The 19026-nt window shown below is 38.6% G+C and overlaps 1 protein-coding gene across 1 annotated transcript in view; it reads right to left on the bottom strand.

Annotated features, from left to right (window-relative positions):
* Window positions 1–19026, bottom strand: part of RGS7 (regulator of G protein signaling 7) — a gene marked incomplete at its 5' end in the record, with an annotated part of 632276 nt that overhangs the window by 188146 nt on the left and 425104 nt on the right. The window lies entirely within an intron of this gene.

Here is a 19026-nt window from a genome sequence, read left to right as displayed (position 1 = left end):
GAAAGGTCTTTCCACTATTTTCAAGACACTCAAGATTCATTTACACAACAGAACTTCCCTTGACCATCACCTTTGGCAATGTGTGTGGTGAGCCATAGGCTGGTCAAAAGAAAAGCAGGGCAGCCAACATTTCTACTGGGTTGTGATCCAAGATTGAAAGGATAAGGCCCTGAACTAGTTCAGTGTACAAGTGAATTAGAACAAAATTAGACTTGTTCTAGGACCTTGTGACTAGGTCTGGGGTTGGCAAGTGGAAAAATAAAGAGGACTCAAAGTTTACAGTCCAGGAGCATTAGGAATGAATGGAATGGTGAAAATATGAGCAGAAATGGGAGATTCAGGAAGAGGAGCTGATTTACCTGAGATGTTCATTTCTGTTTAATTTGGCTTTCAGCGTAATTCATTTCTACATAAAACTGCAAATGTAAATAGTTACATATACTTAGTAAGCTGTATCAGGGCTGCATGAATGAAATTTTGTATGAACTGAGATTCCATTCCTACCTCTCTTGGAGACTGGGTACAGTTGTAGCCTACCCACCTGAGACCTGGCAAACGAGTGATATTAACAATGGCCAAATAATTCTAGTTGCTTAAAGCAGAATAGTTCAAAATTAATTTCAAAATAAACTTGATCATCAAGCTTGACAATAATGTCCTAAAACTTATGAAAAGTTACACCCAACATCAATTTCAATATGCATGCATTTTAAAAATATTAACTTCAAGTATTGAATCTAACTTGTATTCTTTTATAACTGTTCCTTTACAACTGCCGTTGATTTAAATGCATTTGAGAGGATGGATTCACCTAGATCCTAAAGGAAGCTCTGAGGGAAGGAAGGAGGGGACACCATTCATAAGAACACAGATGTTGGAGAATGTTGTGCTTAACTTATTACTTACAGCCTAAGTTATCTTGAGGCATGGTCTTCCCTTTTATAAAAGGGGAAACTCAGTTTTTCAAATGTGTATGTAGTGTTACTTGACCAATGTAGAATTCCAGGTACCTAAATCTTATTAGCTATCTCCAGGCACCCTGCTCGTTTTTCACATTTGAGCATCTATTTGGGGAAAACATATGAGCAGCCACTGGAAAATTTCCACTCTTTTGAAGAGAGGCAAATATTGGTTCCAGGACTATAATTTTTTCTTAATGTGAAAAGTGATTTTAAAATACCTTCAGAAAGTGTTTTTTTTTTAATTTTCTTCTCTCTCCCTCTCTCTTTCTCCCTCTCCCCCCACGCTTTCCCGAACAGAAAGAAATACAAAGCAGTCTAATTTGAAATTACATTTAATTCAGGAAAAAAGAAACTTATTTTCCTGGCCTAGTTTTTGCTATTTCTGTCACAGTTGTGGTCTCAGTTCACTGGAAAAGAGCCAATGTGATTGCCTGTCAGTATCATTATAGTGGTTTTATTTTTGTGTGATCACCCAATATATGTATGGTTTTAACACATTATGAATTATTACTTTATTGTCAAATGTACATCCAGTTCACCATACTCATATATTATGCATCTATGACAGCAAGACCTTAACTCCCAGTTGAGAGAGGCAGAGACAGAGAAAGGGAGAAAAAAAAATTCCAGCATCTCATGGAACCAAAAGATTGAAAGAGAAATGTTATCATAGTCATGTTGAGAATTGATTCAAATGACTTTATGGCCAGGAGGGGTGTAGGAAGGAATTGCCCCTTTCTCCCAATTGCTCAGCTTTATGTTTAATAAATAAGTGGGCAGATCTGCTAAAATTTTCGTGTACAAATGTATATATCCAGAACACTTCAGAGTTCCATTTATCTTTTTTTTAACATCTTTATTGGGGTATAATTGCTTTACAATGGTAGATAGTTTCTGCTTTATAACAAAGTGAAACAGTTATATATATACATATATCCCCATATCTCTTCTCTCTTGCATCTCCCTCCCTCCCACCCTCCCTATCCCACCCCTCTAGGTGGTCACAAAGCACCGAGCTGATCTCCTTGTGCTATGTGGCTGCTTCCCACTAGCTATCTATTTTACATTTGGTAGTATATATATGTTCATGTCACTCTCTCATTTTGTCCCAGCTTACCCTTCCCCCTTTCCATATCCTCAAGTCCATTCTCTAGTAAGTCTGTGTCTTTATTCCCGTCTTGCCCCTAGGTTCTTCATGACCATTATTTTTTCTTAGATTCCATATATATGTGTTAGCATATGGTATTTGTTTTTCTCTTTCTGACTTACTTCACTCTGTATGACAGACTCTAAGTCCATCCACCTCACTACAAATAACTCAATTTCATTTCTTTTTATGGCTGAGTAATATTCCATTGTATATATGCGCCACATCTTCTTTATCCATTCATCTGTTGATGGTCACTTAGGTTGCTTCCATGTCCTGGCTATTGTAAATAGAGCTGCAATGAACAATGTGGTATATGACTCTTTGAATTATGGTTTACTCAGGGTATATGCCCAGTAGTGGGATTGCTGGGTCATGTGGTAGTTCTATTTTTAGTATTTTAAGGAATCTCCATACTGTTCTCCATAGTGGCTGTATCAACTTACATTCCCACCAACAGTGCAAGAGGGTTCCCTTTTCTCCACACCCTCTCCAGCATTTCTTGTTTCTAGATTTTTTGATGATGGCCATTCTGACTGGTGTGATATGATATCTCATTGTAGTTTTGATTTGCATTTCTCTAATGATTATGATGTTGAGAATTCTTTCATGTGTTTGTTGGCAATCTGTATATCTTCTTTGGAGAAATGTCTATTTAGGTCTTCTGCCCATTTTTGGATTGGGTTGTTTTGTTTTTTTGATATTTAGCTGCATGAGCTGCTTGTAAATTTTGGAGATTAATCCTTTGTCAGTTGCTTCATTTGCAAATATTTTTTCCCATTCTGAGGGTTTTCTTTTCATCTTGTTTATGGTTTCCTTTACTGTGCAAAAGCTTTTAAGTTTCATTAGGTCCCATTTGCTTATTTTTGTTTTTATTTCCATTTCTCTAGGAGGTGGGTCAAAAAGGAACTTGCTGTGATTTATGTCATGTAGTTTTCTGCTTATGTTTTCCTCTAAGAGTTTAACAGTGTCTGGCTTTACATTTAAGTCTTTAAGCAATTTTGAGTTTATTTTTGTGTATGGTGTTAGGGTGTGTTCTAATTTCATTTATCTTTATACTGAGGACGTCAGAGTAACAAGCAGGATATTTTGTTTGGCTTTGGTTTTTTCTTTAAAAAAATGTGGAACTAGTTAAGAGATGCAACAGTATCTTATATCCTAAGACAGGGATCCCCAACCCCTGGGCCACAGACCGATACCGGTCCATGGCCTGTTAGGACCAGGGCCACACAGCAGGAAGTGAGCAGCAGGCGAGCAAAGCTTCATCTTTATTTACAGCTGCTTCCCATCACTCGTGTTACTGCTTGAGCTCCGCCTCCTGTCAGATCAGTGGTGGCATTAGATTCTCATAGGAGCGTGAACCCTACTGTGAACTGCATGCCAGGGATCTAGGTTGTGCTCTCCTTATGAGAATCTAATGCCTGATGATCTGAGGTAGACCTGAAGCGGTGGTGCTAGCACTGGAGAGTGGCTGCAAATACAGATTATCATTAGCAGAGAGGTTTGACTGCACAGAGACCATAATAAATCAGTTGCTTGCAGACTCATGTCAAAACCCTATCTGTGGGACTTCCCCGGTGCTGCAGTGGTTAAGAATCTGCCTGCCAATGCAGGGGACACGTGTTTGAACCCTGGTCTGGGAAGATCCCACATGCCACGGAGCAAATAAGCCCATGCACCACAACTACTGACCTGCGCTCTAGAGTCCATGAGCCACAACTACTGAAGCCTGCACGCCTACAGCCCATGCTCCACGACAAGATAAGCCTCCACAATGAGAAGCCCGTGCACCACAATGAAGAGTAGCCCCTGCTCACCGCAACTAGAGAAAGCCTGCGCACAGCAACGAAGACCCAACAAAGCCAAAACAACAACAACAACAACAACAACAAAAACCCTATCAGTGAGTGGCAAGTGACAATTAAGCTGCATCTGGTAGCAGGCATTATAGTGGCAAGTGACTTGTCAATTGTACAGCTGCATATGGTGGCAGGGTATAAGTCAGAATCCGACACTTACTTTAGTCTGTGCGTGGCCCTCCCATTATTTTATTTACCACTTCTCTTTGCCTCTCTTTCCCTCACTGTGCACTTGTCTCAGTCACAGTTTTGGTAAGCCCACAAGCTAACCCTAGCCAAAAAGAGTAAAAAACAAACGTCGTTAGAGAGCTTCTTTGGAAAGGGGAAAGACCCAATGGTGAAAGAGTAGAAGACTCTAAGACTGCCAACAAAAAGAAAGCTGCATTTAAAAGAAAATACCAAGAGTCCTACTTAAATTACAGGTTCACTGCAACAGGTGATTCACATTCTCCAAGCCCACTTTGTTTAATATGTGGCAACTGGCTATCCAACAAAGCCATGAAACCTTGAAAACAGCTTCGCCACATGGAGACCAAGCACCCTGCATTAAAAGACAAGGCTTTGGAATTTTTCAAAAGAAAAAAACGTGAACAGGAAGAACAGAAGTAACTACTGAAGGCCACCACTTCATCTAATGTGTCTGCACTGAGAGCATCATTCTTAGTGGCTAACCGCATTGCTAAAGCTAAGAAGCCCTTTACTATTGGTGAAGAGTTGATCCTGCCTGCTGCTAAGGACATTTGTCATGAACTTTTAGGAGAGGTTGCAGTTCAAAAGGTGGCACATGTTCCTCTTTCAGCTAGCACCATAACTGAATTGATGAAACAGCAGAGAATATTGAGGCACAATTTTTAGAGAGGATTAATGAGTCACCATGGTATGCAATCTAAGTTGACGAGTCTACCAATGTTGACAACAAGGCAACAATGCTTGCTTTTGTGTGATATATTTTCCGGGAGGATGTGCATGAGGATGTTATATGCACTTTTGTTGCCAACTAACACCACAGGTGTAGAACTATTCAAGTCTTTGAATGGTTACATATCAGGAAAACTGAATTGGTCATTTTGTGTCGGTATATGCACACACGGAGCGGCTGCCATGACTGAATGGCTTTTTGGTTTCACTACTCGGGTCAAAGAGGTTGTTTCTGAATGTGAGTCTATGCACTGTGTCATCCATAGAGAAATGCTGGCTAGTCAAAAAATGTCACCTGAATTTACCAACATTTCGCAGGATGTGATTACAATTATCAACCACATTAAGGTACATGCCCTTAACTCACGTCTGTTTGTGCAGCTCTGTGAGGAGATAGATGCAGAGCAACACATCTTCTCTTACACACAGAAGTGAGACGGCTTTTTAAAGGAAGATCACTGGCCAGAGTTTTTGAGTTACAAGAGCTACTCCAGAGATTTCTTTAGAAAAACAGTCACCACTGGCAGCACATTTCAGTGACACAGAATGGGTCACAAAACTCGCTTACTTGTGTGACATATTCAACCTGCTCAACAAACTCAATATGTCACTTCAGGGGAGAACAACAACTGTGTTCAAGTCAACAGATAAAGTGGCTGCATTCAATCCAAACTGGAATTATGGGGGTGACAAGTGAATATTGGGATTTTTGACGTGTTTCAAATATTAGCAAATATTTTGAAAGAGACTGAGCCAGGGCCTTCTTTCTCCCAGCTGGTGCATGATCATCTATCTCAGCTCTCAGAAGAGTTTGAGCATTACTTCCTAACCACAAAAGACCCCCGAACTGGGAAGGAATGGATCCACAACCCATTTGTGAATAAACCAAGTGAATCAACTTTGTCTGTGCTAGAAGAGGATCAACTGCTTGAGATCACAAATGACGGTGGCCTTAAAAGTATCTTTGAGACAACTTCAAATCTCCATATGTTCTGGATTAAAGTCAAGGCAGAATATCCTGAAATTGCCACAAAAGCACTGAAAAGCCTGCTTCCATTCCCAACACCCTATCTCTGTGAAGCAGGGTTTTCTGCAGCGACAGCGACCAAAAAGAGATTGGGGAGTAGACTGAACATAAGCAACACACTTTGGCTGTCACTGTCTCCCATCACCCCCAGGTGGGACTATCTAGTTGCAGGAAAACAAGCTCAGGGCTCCCACTGATTCTGCATTATGGTGAGTTGTATAATTATTTCATTATATGTTACAATGTAATAATAATAGAAATAAAGTGCACAATAAATGTAATGCTCTTGAAATCATCCCGAAACCATCCCCCCGCACTCTGGTCCATGGAAAAATTATCTTCCCTGAAACAGGTCCCTGGTGCCAGAAAGGTTGGGGACCACAGCCCTAAGAGGGAAATTTGTCTCTGTGATTGCATCTTCTGGAAAGTTTAGCCCTGATCAGTGCCCATACCCTTGTCTTGAAATCTTAGAGGCATCTAACACTTTTAGAGTTACAAAATTATGTGTTCTCTCTACTTAGCAGGAGCAGTGGAAGCTTCATTATTGTATAATCCCATAATCTATGATTTGCAATGAAAACAAGCAAGACAAACAAGCAAAAATGTTCCTTACGTACTGCTCATGGTTCTCCACATGCCATATTGCTTCTTATTTCCATGACTCTGCTCACGCTATTCTGTCTCTGCCTCTTTTTCCTTTGGTTAATCTCAACTGACCTCATAAAGTTCAGTTCATATATTAACTACTCCAGGAAGCCTACTCTGCTCATCCTTATCTCACCTTGCCAGGTAAAGTCTTTCTCTGCTAAGACCTATTAATATCCTCATCATTCATTACACTTGTCAATGGTTTTATCATCTTCTGTTAATTTTTGTCTGTCTTTCCCACTGCATCATGAGTTCCTTGGAGGTAAGGGTGTGTGTTATTCATCTTTGGATCTCAAGCACCCAGACCAGTGCCTGGCATATAGAAGGTGATGAGTAAATGTTAAAAGACTAGATGAACAAACAGCAAGATTCCCCTCCTCATATGCTACTCTAAGAGAATTTACAAAACGACGGCATTGGTCATACAAAGAACATTTGACTGGCCTGTAATTTTCAGCTACCGTAATCACCCTTCACAGTGATAATTTTCCCTTTTCAAGGCTATCAATTCACCACTCCATCCATAATTAAAGCAAAGGAATCAAAGACATTTAGACATCAATATTATTTCCTCACCCATGCCATGGACCTGAGTAGTAAAGGGGCTTCCCCAAGTCTGCTCTGATGCCGAGTGACAAGGCTTGGACTATGCTCTGTGCAGAGCCTACTATACTTCCTTGAAGGCCATAGACCCTCTACAAGTTAGAGCACATCCTCACCTACAAGTGACAACTATAGCTATCCACACTCTGAACCTGAAACTGAGGTTCACCAAAAGAAAAATATTGTGAAATTTTTGCAAATATGATATATAAGGACTTCGTAAGCAACCAAAATGTTATGATTTTGATTTGTATCTTTAACAAAAAACCTTTTTGAAATTTCTGTTAGAGCTTTTAATGAAGACCTTTAGCTCTTAATCACAATGGAAGGGTTCCAAATATTTCTGAGGCAAAGACATTGACCTCTGTAATATTTCTCTTTCAGGAAAATGAGTAGTAGGTTCTTTGCACTGCCTAAATACTTTGCTGAACCCTCAGAACCATATAGACATGGTCCTGGCCATATGAATGTATTTTATTTAATGAATACCATAAATAGTCCATGTTTTTTATGGCTTAAGTATTCCCAAGATCTCTCACTAAATATAACATCCTGTATATCTGGAAAATATTTTTCCAACATTATTCTTGGTTCCTTGAAATAGGAACAATAAATGTTTATCATCATAATCATTAAGTAGTATATAATGCACATTTATTGAGTTTCTATGAAAATCTTGCTGTCGACCTATAGTTTTAGGGACAAATAGGAAAGAATGTGGAGTGAAGCAGATTTACTCTTCTATGAGTCCCTTGAGGGAAGAAATGATGTCTTACTAATCACATTTCCCTCATTCTCTTCAAAGTGCACTAACACAGATCACTGTTAAACATTTACTGTAGGTATAGCTTCAATGTTTATAGACATGTACTTTATGCATAAAGGACCCCAAACCCTGAAAAATCAGCCCTAACAGTCATTCCCATCCAATATTTAATGACACCCCTGTGTATCGCTGTCATAATTTTTAAAATTCTTGGTGCAAAAAAAAATTTAATTCAGTTTAATTTTTACTGCAGTATTTCTTTAAGATTTAAAAAAAATAAAGGTTTTTTTTGTAAGCTGACATATTAGCCATTTGTAAAGCTGAAAGAATGAACTGAATCTTTCCTTAATCTTTAGAATAAGTAATTGCTAATATCTAAAAACAACGTTTTGTTTCTGATGATTACTTGTGTTCCTGTTTGCTGACGTATACTGTCCCATCTTAAATGCAACTGCACAACCATCGTCAGGTCTGAGGATCCAATAGGGCATCCAAAGTCTAAATCCTGTAATAGATTATTTCTAACACTTTGTTACTGAGACACCCTTTGGCTTCCCTAGGGTGTGTGTTCTCTCTCGCTTAAGAGTAATAAATTCAGGGGTTTCCCTGGTGGCGCAGTGGTTGGGAGTCCGCCTGCCGATGCAGGGGACACGGGTTTGTGCCCCGGTCTGGGAAGATCCCACATGCCGCGAAGCAGCTGGGCCCATGAACCATGGCCACTGAGCCTGTGCATCCGGAGCCTGTGCTCCGCAATGGAAGAGGCCACAACAGTGAGAGGCCTGCATACTGCCAAAAAAAAAAAAAAAAAGAGTAATACATTCAACTTGTTCAATCATAGGTGTGTTCCTGGTGGTCTTTGGCTGGAGGGCACTGATTCTTTTTTTTAAATTGACATATAACATTATATTAGTTTCAGGTGTACAACATAATGATTCAGTATTTGTATATACCATGAAACGATCACCACAATAAGTCCAATTAACAACCATCACCTCATATAGCTGCAAAGTTGTTGTTTTTTTTTTCCTGTGGCAAGGACCTTTACAATCTACTCTCTTAGCAACATTTAATTATACAATACAGTATTATTAACTATATTCAATATATTGTACAGTACATCCCCTGGACTGAGTTCTTTTATAACTGAAGTCTGTACCTTTCACCGCCTTCACACCATTTCTCCCACCCTCCCAAACCCCGCCTCTGGCAACCACCAATTTTTTCTCTGAATCTATGAGTTCAGGTTTTCGTTGCTGTTGTTTTAGATTCCACTTGTAAGTGACATTATCTGGCGTTTGTCTTTTTCTGTCTGACTTATTTCCCTTAGCAGAATACCCTCAAGGTCCATCCATGTTGTTGCAAATGGGAAGATTTCCTTCATTTTTATGGTTGGATAATATCTCATACCACATTTTCTCTATCCATTCATCCATCTATGGACACTTAGGTTGTTTCCATACCTTGGCTATTTTAAATAATGCTGCAGTGAACTTGAGGGTGCAGATATCTTTTCAAGTAAGTGTTTTTGTTTCCTTCAGATAAATACCCATAAGTGGAATCGCTGGATCATATGGTACTTCTATTCTCAGTTTTTTGAAGAGTCTCCATTGACACTTTCTTGCTAATATCTAAGATTAATATATCAATAACAATAAAATTTGAGTTCTTTCATTAGGACACTTATGATTACAAAGAACAATCTTTGAGGGAAGTATAAAAAATAAACAAATAAATTAAGGAATTTGCTAAAAGGTATCCTGGACCAAAGGGAAAGGATACATTTGGGCCTCAAGGAAAAAATGGAAACAGGACTCTGATGATATGAGAGTTCCTTGTGGTTCCTCTCTGGACGTATTTCTCTCTAAAAAGCAGTCTCTGCTGTTTCTCATCCACAAAGTGGGTCATAAGGGCTCATACTTCCTGGGTTTACATCTCCTTCACTGAAGGCAGCAGGTAGTTTGAGGCTAAAATTTTGTAGTCACAATTCCTAATTTCTGATGGAGGGCCTTAGTTTGGGGAAGGTACTCATTCCTATATCAGTCAACTGTGGCAAGAAGGGTGGGATCATAAACACAGCTGTACTGGTGGGAGGCATAGATGGAAAGAGTTTCCAGAAAGAATGATTACTTGGCAGACAAACCAACAGGTTAAACCACAGCTTCCTCGAGTTCTTTAGCTTTTATATTTCTGTCAGAAAAAAAAGCAGAAAAGAGAGAGGAGGTGGAACTCAAAATCATGTCAAATTGTGAATGAAATGAGCGTGCTATTCTGCTTTGTTATAAATATAAATGTTTTGTTCTATGAAATTATTATATTCCTGAAAGACTGTGAATACATTTTTGTGTGTGTGAATAAAGCCACACTTCATGTGTAGTAAAAGAGCTATGCAAAAGAACCTCATGGTGTATACGCAATTGGGTGTTTTTATATGAGTGTGTATCTTTTTAAGGAAAGAATTTATTTTCTAAAATGAATAACATCCAATTGAGTATTGTTATGCCTGGATTTTTATATATCAGCTTTATTTAGAAAAGGTTATCCAGTTTTCATAAAATTAAAGTTCTGGCCACAGATTGAAACTGGGTCAAAGTTATAATGTAAAAGCATGTCTTACAATCTTCCATAGCTAATAACATCCCTGAAATCCAGAGTGATAATTAAAACAGATATTATTCCTTTTGCTAAACCTGAAACACATTTTAAGTCTTGGTCTACAACACTTTAAAGAAAAGAGGACATTTAAATGCATTTGTAGATGTGATGGCAAAAGCAAATTATGTGGTTGATTACATTTTCTTTCCAGGTTCTTACTCAGAGTGCTATGGTCCTGAACCAAAAGTAGAATCACAGAAAATACTGGCCTTTGTAAACATAACCTGAATCTGCAAATTAAAGAGACAGGAGGGACCTTCAAGATGGCAGAGGAGTAAGACGTGGAAATCACCTTCTTCCCCACAAATACATCAAAAATACACCTACATGTGGAACAACTCCTACAGAACACCTACTGAAAGCTGGTGGAAGACCAAAAAGGCAAGAAACTCCCCACATACCTGGGTAGGACAAAAGAAAAAAAGAAAAAAACAGAAATAAAAGAATAGGACAGGACCTGCACCTCTGGGAGGGAGCTGTGAAGGAGGAAAAGTTTCCACACACTAGGAAGCCCCTTACCTGGTGGAGACTGGGGTTGGGCGCGGGGGAAGCTTCAGAGCCATGGAGGAGAGTGCAGCACCAGGGGTGCAGAGGGCAAAGTGGAGAGATTCCCACACAGAGGATGGCTGCCGACCAGCACTCACCAGCCTGAGAGGCTTGTCTGCTCACCCGCTGGGCTGTGTGGGTGCTGGGAGCTGAGACTTGGGCTTCAGAGGCCAGATTCCAGGGAGAGGACTGGGGTTGGCTGCGTGAACACAGCCTGAAGGGGGCTAATGAGCCACAGCTAGCCAGGAGGGAGTCCGGGAAATGGTCTGGACCTGTCTAAGATGTAAGAGACTATTGTTTTGGGGTGCACGAGGAGAGGGGATTCAGAGCACCACCTAAACGAGCTCCAGAGATGGGTGCAAGCCGTGGCTATCACTGTGGACTCCAGAGATGGGCATGAAATGCTAAGGCTGCTGTTGCAGCCACCAAGAAGCCTGTGTGCAAGCACAGGTCACCATCTATACCTCCCCACCTGGGAGCCTGTGCGGCCCACCACTGTCAGGGTCCTGTGATCCAGGGACAACTTCCACAGGAGAACACACAGCACGCCTCAGCTGCTGCAACATCATGCCAGCCTCTGCCGCTGCAGGCTCGACCTACATTCTGTACCCCTCCCTCCCCCTGGCCTGAGTGAGCCAGAGACCCCTAATCAGCTGATACTTTAACCCTGTCCTGTCTGGGCAGGGAACAGATGGCCTCTGGTGACCTACATGCAGAGGCGGGGACAAATCCAAAGCTGAACCCCAGGAGCTGTGTGAACAAAGAAGAGAAAGGGAAATTTCTCCCAGCAGCCTCAGGAGCAGTGGATTAAAGCTCCACAATCAACTTGATGTACCCTGCATCTGTGGAATACCTGAATAGACAACGAATCATCCTGAAATTGAGGCAGTGGAGGCTGGAACCAACTGTAGACTTGGAGTTTGCTTTCTGCATCTAATTTGTTTCTGGTTTTATTTTTACCTTAGTTTAGTATTTAGAGCTTATGATCATTGGTAGATTTGTTTATTGATTTGGTGGCTCTCTTCCTTTTTTTTTCTTATATATATATATATATATATATACTTTTTCCTTTTTCTCTTTTTGTGAGTGTGTATGTGTATGCTTCTTTGTGTGATTTTCTCTGCATAGATTTGTTTTTACCATTTGTCCTAGGGTTCTGTGTGTCCTTTTTTTTCTTTTTAGTATAGTTTTTAGCCCTTGTTATCATTGGTGGATTTGTTTTATGGTTTGGTTGCTCTCTTCTTTCTTGCTTGCTTTTTGTTTTTATTACTTTCTTATTTTAATAATTTTAAAAAGTTTTTTAGTTTAATAAATTTAGTTAATTAATTAATTTTTCTTTTTTCTTTCTTTTTTTTTCCCTCCCTTTTCTTCTGAGCAGTGTAGCTGACAGGGTCTTGGTGGTACAACCGGGTGTCAGGCCTAAGCTTCTGAGGTAGGAGAGCCAAGTTCAGGACACTGGTCCACCAGAGACCTCCTGGCTCAACATAATATCAAATAGCAAAAGCTCTCTCAGAGATCTCCATCTCAACGCAAACACACAGCTCCACTCAACAACCAGCAAGCTACACTGCTGGACACCCTATGCCAAACAACTGGCAAAACAGGAACACAACCGCACCCATAAGCAGAGAGACTGCCTAAAATCATAGAAAGTTCACAGACACCCCCAAACACACCACCGGACATGGTCCTGCCCACCAAAAAGACAAGATCATCCACCAGAACACAGGCACCACTCCCCTCCACAAGGAAGCCTCCACAACCCACTGAACCAACCTTACCCACTGGGGGCAAACACCAAAAGCAATGGGAACTACAAACCTGCAGCCAGTGAAAAGGAGACCCCAAATACAGTAAGTTAAGCAAAATGGGAAGACAGAGAAATACACAGCAGATGAAGGAGCAAGGTAAAACCCACCAGACCAAAGAAATGAAGAGGAAATAGGCAGTATGCCTGAAAAAGAATTCAGAGTAATGATAGTAAAGATGATACAAAATCATGGAAATAGAATGGGGAAGATACAAGAAACATTTAACAAGGACCTAGAAGAACTAAAGAGCAAACAAACAATGATGAACAACACAGTAAATGAAATTAAAAATTCTCCAGAAGGAATCAATAGCAGAATAACTGAGGCAGAAGAAAGGATGATTGACATGGAAGATAAAATAGTGGAAATAACTACCACAGAGCAGAATAAAGAAAAAATAATGAAAAGAATTGAGGACAGTCTCAGAGACCTCTTGGACAACATTAAACGTACCAACATTTGAATTATATGGGTCCCAGCAGAAGAAGAGAAAAAGAAAGGGGCTGAGAAAATATTTGAAGAGATTATAGTTGAAAACTTCCCTGATATGGGAAAGGAAATAGTTAATCAAGTCCAGGAAGCACAGAGATTCCCATACAGGATAAACCCAAGGAGAAACATGCCAAGACACATATTAATCAAACTATAAAAATTAAATACAAACAAACAATATTAAAAGCAGCAAGGGAAAAGCAACAAATAACATACAAGGGAATCCTCATAAGGTTAACAGCTGAACTTTCAGCAGAAACACTGCAAGCCAGAAGGGAGGGGCAGGACATATTTAAAGTTATGAAAGAGAAAAACCTACAACCAAGATTATACCCAGCAAGGATCTCATTCAGATTCGACCAGAAAAATATGTCACTAAGAAAGAAATCTACAGGCCAATATCACTGATGAACATAATGCAAAAATCCTCAACAACATACTAGCAAAGAGAATCCAACAGCACATTAAAAGGATCATACAACATGATCAAGTGGGGTTTATCCCAGGAATGCAAGGTTTCTTCAATATATGCAAATCAATCAATGTGATAAACCATATTAACAAATGGAAGGAGAAAAACCATATGATCATCTAAATAGATGCAGAAAACGCTTTTGACAAAAGTTAACACCCATTTATGATAAAAACCCTCCAGAAAGAGGCATAAAGGGAGCTTAACATAATAAAGGCTATATATGACAAACCCATAGCCAATATTGTTCTCAAAGGTGAAAACATGAAACCATTTCCACTAAGATCAGGAACAAGACAAGGTTGCTCACTCTCACCACTATTATTCAACTTAGTTTTTGAAGTTTTAGCCACAGCAATCAGAGAGGAAAAAGAAATAAAAGGAATCCAAATCAGAAAGAATAAGTAAAACTGTCACTGTTTGCAGATGACATGATAGTATACATAGAGAATCCTAAGATGCTACCACAAAACTACTAGAGGTAATCAATGAATTTGATACAGTAGTAGGATACAAAATTAATGCCCAGAAATCTCTTGCATTCCTATACACTAATGATGAAAAAATCTGAAAGAGAAATTAAAGAAACACTCCCATTTACTACTACAAAAAAAGAATAAAATACCTAGGAATAAACCTACCTAGGGAGACAAAAGACCTATGTGCAGAAAACTATAAGACACTGATGAAGGGAATTAAAGGTGATACAAACAGGTGGGGAGATACACCATGTTCTTGGATTGGAAGAATCAACATAGTGAAAATGACTATATTACCCAAAGCAATCTACATATTCAAGACAATCCCTATCAAACTACCACTGGCATTTTCCACAGAACTAGAACAAAAAATTTCACAATTTGTATGGAAACGCAAGACACCCCAAATAGCAAAAGCAATCTTGAGAAAGAAAATGGAGCTTGAAGAATCAGGCTCCCTGACTTCAGAGTATACTACAAACTACAGTAAAAAAAGACAGGATGGTACTGGCACAAAAACAGAAATACAGATCAATGGACAGGATAGAAAGCCCAGAGATAAACCCACAAACATATGGTCACATTTTCTTTGATAAAGGAGGCAAGAATATATAATGGAGAAAAGACAGTCTCTTCCACAGTGATGCTGGGAAAACTGGACAGCTACATGTAAAAGAATGAAATTAGAACACTTCCTAACACCATACACAAAAATAAACTCAAACTGGATTAAAGACCTAAATGTAAGGCCAGACACGATAAAACTCTTAAAGGAAAACATAGGCAGAACACTCTATGACATAAATCACAGCAAGATCCTTTTTGACTCACCTCTTAAGAGAAATGGAAGTAAAAACAAAAATAAACAAATGGGACCTAATGAAACTTAAAAGCTTTTGCACAGCAAAGGAAACCATAAACAAGATGAAAAGATAACCCTCAGAATGGGAGAATATATTTGCAAAAGAAGCAACTGATATAGGATTAATCTCCAAAATATACAAGCAACTCATGCAGCTCAATATCAAAAAAACAAACAACCCAATCCAAAAATGGGCAGAAGACCTAAATAGACATTTCTCCAAAGAAGATATACAGATTGCCAACAAACACATGAAAGGATGCTCAACATCACTAATCATTAGAGAACTGCAAATCAAAACTACAATGAGGTATCACCTCCCACTGGTCAGGCTGGCCATCATCAAAAAATCTACAAACAAAAAATGTTGGAGAGGGTGTGGAGATAAGGGAACCCTCTTGCAGTGTTGGTGGGAATATAAATTGATACAGGCACTATGGAGAACAGTATGGAGGTTCTTTAAAAAACTAAAAATAGAACTATCATATGACCCACGAATTCCACTACTGGGCATATACCCTGAGAAAACCATAATGCAGAAAGAGTCGTGTACCACATTGTTCATTGCAGCTCTATTCACAATAGCCAGGATATGGAAGCAACCTAAGTGTCCATCAACAGATTAATGGATAAAGAAGATGTGGTACATATATACAACTGAATATTGCTCGGCCATAAAAAGAAACAAAATTGAGTTATTTGTAGTGAGGTGGATGGACATAGATACTGTCATATAGAGTGAAGTAAGTCAGAAAGAGAAAAACAAATACCATATGCTAACACATATATATGATATCTACCAAAAAAAAAAAAGCTTCTGAAGAACCTAGGGGCAGGACAACAATAAAGATACAGACATGGAGAATGGACTTGAGGACATGGGGAGGCGAAGGGTAAACTAGGATGAAGTGAGAGAGTGGCATGGACGTATATACACTACTAAATGTAAAATTGATAGCTAGTGGGAAGCAGCCACATAGCACAGGGAGGTCAGCTTGGTGCTTTGTGACAACCTAGCGGGGTGGGGTAGGGAGGGTCAGAGGGTGACACAAGAGGGAGGAGATATGGGTATATATGTATATATATAGCTGATTCATTTTGTTATAAAGCAGAAACTAACACATGAGTGTAAATCAATTATACTCCAATAAAGATGTTAAGAAAGAAAGAAAGAAAGAAAGAAAGAAAGAAAGAAAGAAAGAAAGAAAGAAAGAAAGAAAGAAAAGTATCCAACAACTCAAATAAGACTTCAAAGAATGTCAATTTTTCAAGGGGACTATTATAAAAAGTCAATCTATATAAATTCCAATAATATAGAACTTAATAATATGAATGGAAAATTGGTTTTATACCTATAGTAGCTGTTTATAATGTTCACATGGAAAATTAGACATGCAAAATACCCAGAATATTTTTTTTAATTTTAATAATATATTTCAAAAATATTATCATTTAACTTGTAATCAATATAAAACTGAGATTGTACATTCTTTTTTATTGAAGTATAGTTGATTTATGCTATTGTGTTAGGTCCAGGTGTATAGCATAGTGACTCAGTATTTTTGTATATTTTATTCCACTCTAGGTTATTATAAGATAATGGGTATAATTTCCTGTGCTATACAGTATATCCTTGTTGCTTAGGTATTTTATATATAGCAACTTGTATCTGTTAATCCCATAACCCTAATTTGTCCCTTCCAACTCCCTTCTCCCCTTTGGTAACCACAAGTTTTATTTTCTATTATCTGTGGATTCTAAAAAATAATACAAACGATTGTAGATGCATTTTTTGTTGTTGTTTATTGTTTTTCTGGTTTCATTTTCATTGATTTGTGTCTTATCTTTTTTTGTATGTTTATTTTTTATTTTTTACTTTTCTTATTAGTCATCCATTTTATACACATCAGTATATACATGTCAATCACAATCTTCCAATTCATCCCACCACCATAAAACCCACCCCCTGCCACTTCCTCCCCCTTGGTGTCCATACGTTTTTTCTCTACTTCTGTGTCTCAATTCCTGCTCTGAAAACCAGTTCATCTGTACCATTTTCTAGGTTCCACATATATGCGTTAATATACGATATTTCTTTTTCTCTTTCTGACTAACTTCATTCTGTAATATAGTCTCTAGATGCATCCACGTCTCTACAAATGACCCAGTTTCATTCTTTTTTATGGCTGAGTAATATTCCATTGTATATATATGTACCACATCTTCTTTACCCATTTGACTGTCAATGGGCATTTAGGTTGCTTCCATGACCTGGCTATTGTAAATAGTGCTGCAATGAACATTGGGGTGCATATGTCTTCTGAACTATGGATTTCTCTGGGTATATGCCCAGGAGTGGGATTGCTGGGTCATATGGTAATTCTATTTTTAGGTTTTTAAGGAACCTCCATACTGTTCTCAATAGTGGCTGTATCAATTTACATTCCCACCAACAGTGCAAGAGGGTTACCTTTTCTCCTCACCCTCTCCAGCATTTGTGGTTTGTAGATTTTCTGATGATGCCCATTCTAACTGCTGTGAGGTGATACCTCACTGTAGTTTTGATTTGCATTTCCCTAATAATTAGCGATACTGAGCAGCTTTCATGTACTTCTTGGCCATCTGTATGGCTTCTTGGCCATCTGCATATCTTCTTTGGAAAAATGTCTATTTAGGTCTTCTGCCCATTTTTGGATTGGGTTGTTTGTTTCTTTAATATTGAGCTGCATGAGCTGTTTATATATTTTGGATATTAATCCTTTGTCCGTTGATTCGTTTGCAAATATTTTCTCCCATTCTGAGGGTTGTCTTTTCGTATTGTTTATGGTTTCCTTTGTTGTGCAAAAGCTTTTAAGTTTCATTAGGTCCCATTTGTTTATTTTTATTTTTATTTCCATTACTCTAGGAGGTGGATCAAAAAATACCTTGCTGTGATTTATGTCAAAGAGTGTTCTTCCTATGTTTTCCTCTAAGAGTTTTATAGTGTCCGGTCTTACATTTAGGTCTCTAATCCATTTTGAGTTTATTTTTGTGTATGGTGTTAGGGAGTGTTCTAATTTCATTCTTTTACATGTAGCTGTCCAGGTTTCTCACAACCACTTACTGAAGAGACTGCCTTTCATCCATTTTTATCCTTGCCTCCTTTGTCATAGATTAGTTGATCATAGGTGCGTGGGTTTATCTCTGGGCTTTCTATCTTGTTCCATTGGTCTATATTTCTGTTTTTGTGTCAGTACCATATTGTCTTGATTACAGTAGCTTTATACTATATTCTGAAGTTAGGGAGTCTGATTCCTCCAGCTCCCGTTTTTTTTTTCCCTCAAGACTGATTTGGCTATTCGGAGTCTTTTGTGTCTCCATACAAATTTTAAGATATTTTTTTCTAGTTCTGTAAAAAATGCCATTGGTAATTTGATAGGGATTGCATTGAATCTGTAGATTGCTTTGGGTAGTATTGTCATTTTCACAATATTGATTTTTTGAATCGAAGAACATGGTATATCTCTCCATCTGTTGGTATCATCTTTAATCTCTTTCATTGGTGTGTTATAGTTTTCTGCACGCAGGTCTTTGTCTCCCTAGGTAAGTTTATTCTTAGGTATTTTATTCTTTTTGTTGCAATGGTAAATGGGAGTGTTTCCTTAATTTCTGTTTCAGATTTTTGATCATTAGTGTATAGGAAGGCAAGAGATTTCCGTGCATTAATTTTGTACCCTGCAACTTTAGCAAATTCATTGATTAGTTCTAGTAGTTTTCTGGTGGCATCTTTAGGATTCTCTATG

Source organism: Mesoplodon mirus, assembly GCF_964341445.2.
Source record: "Mesoplodon mirus genome assembly, chromosome: 3".
Classification (NCBI taxonomy): domain Eukaryota; kingdom Metazoa; phylum Chordata; class Mammalia; order Artiodactyla; family Ziphiidae; genus Mesoplodon; species Mesoplodon mirus.
This window is presented reverse-complemented; position numbering and strand designations above follow the sequence as displayed.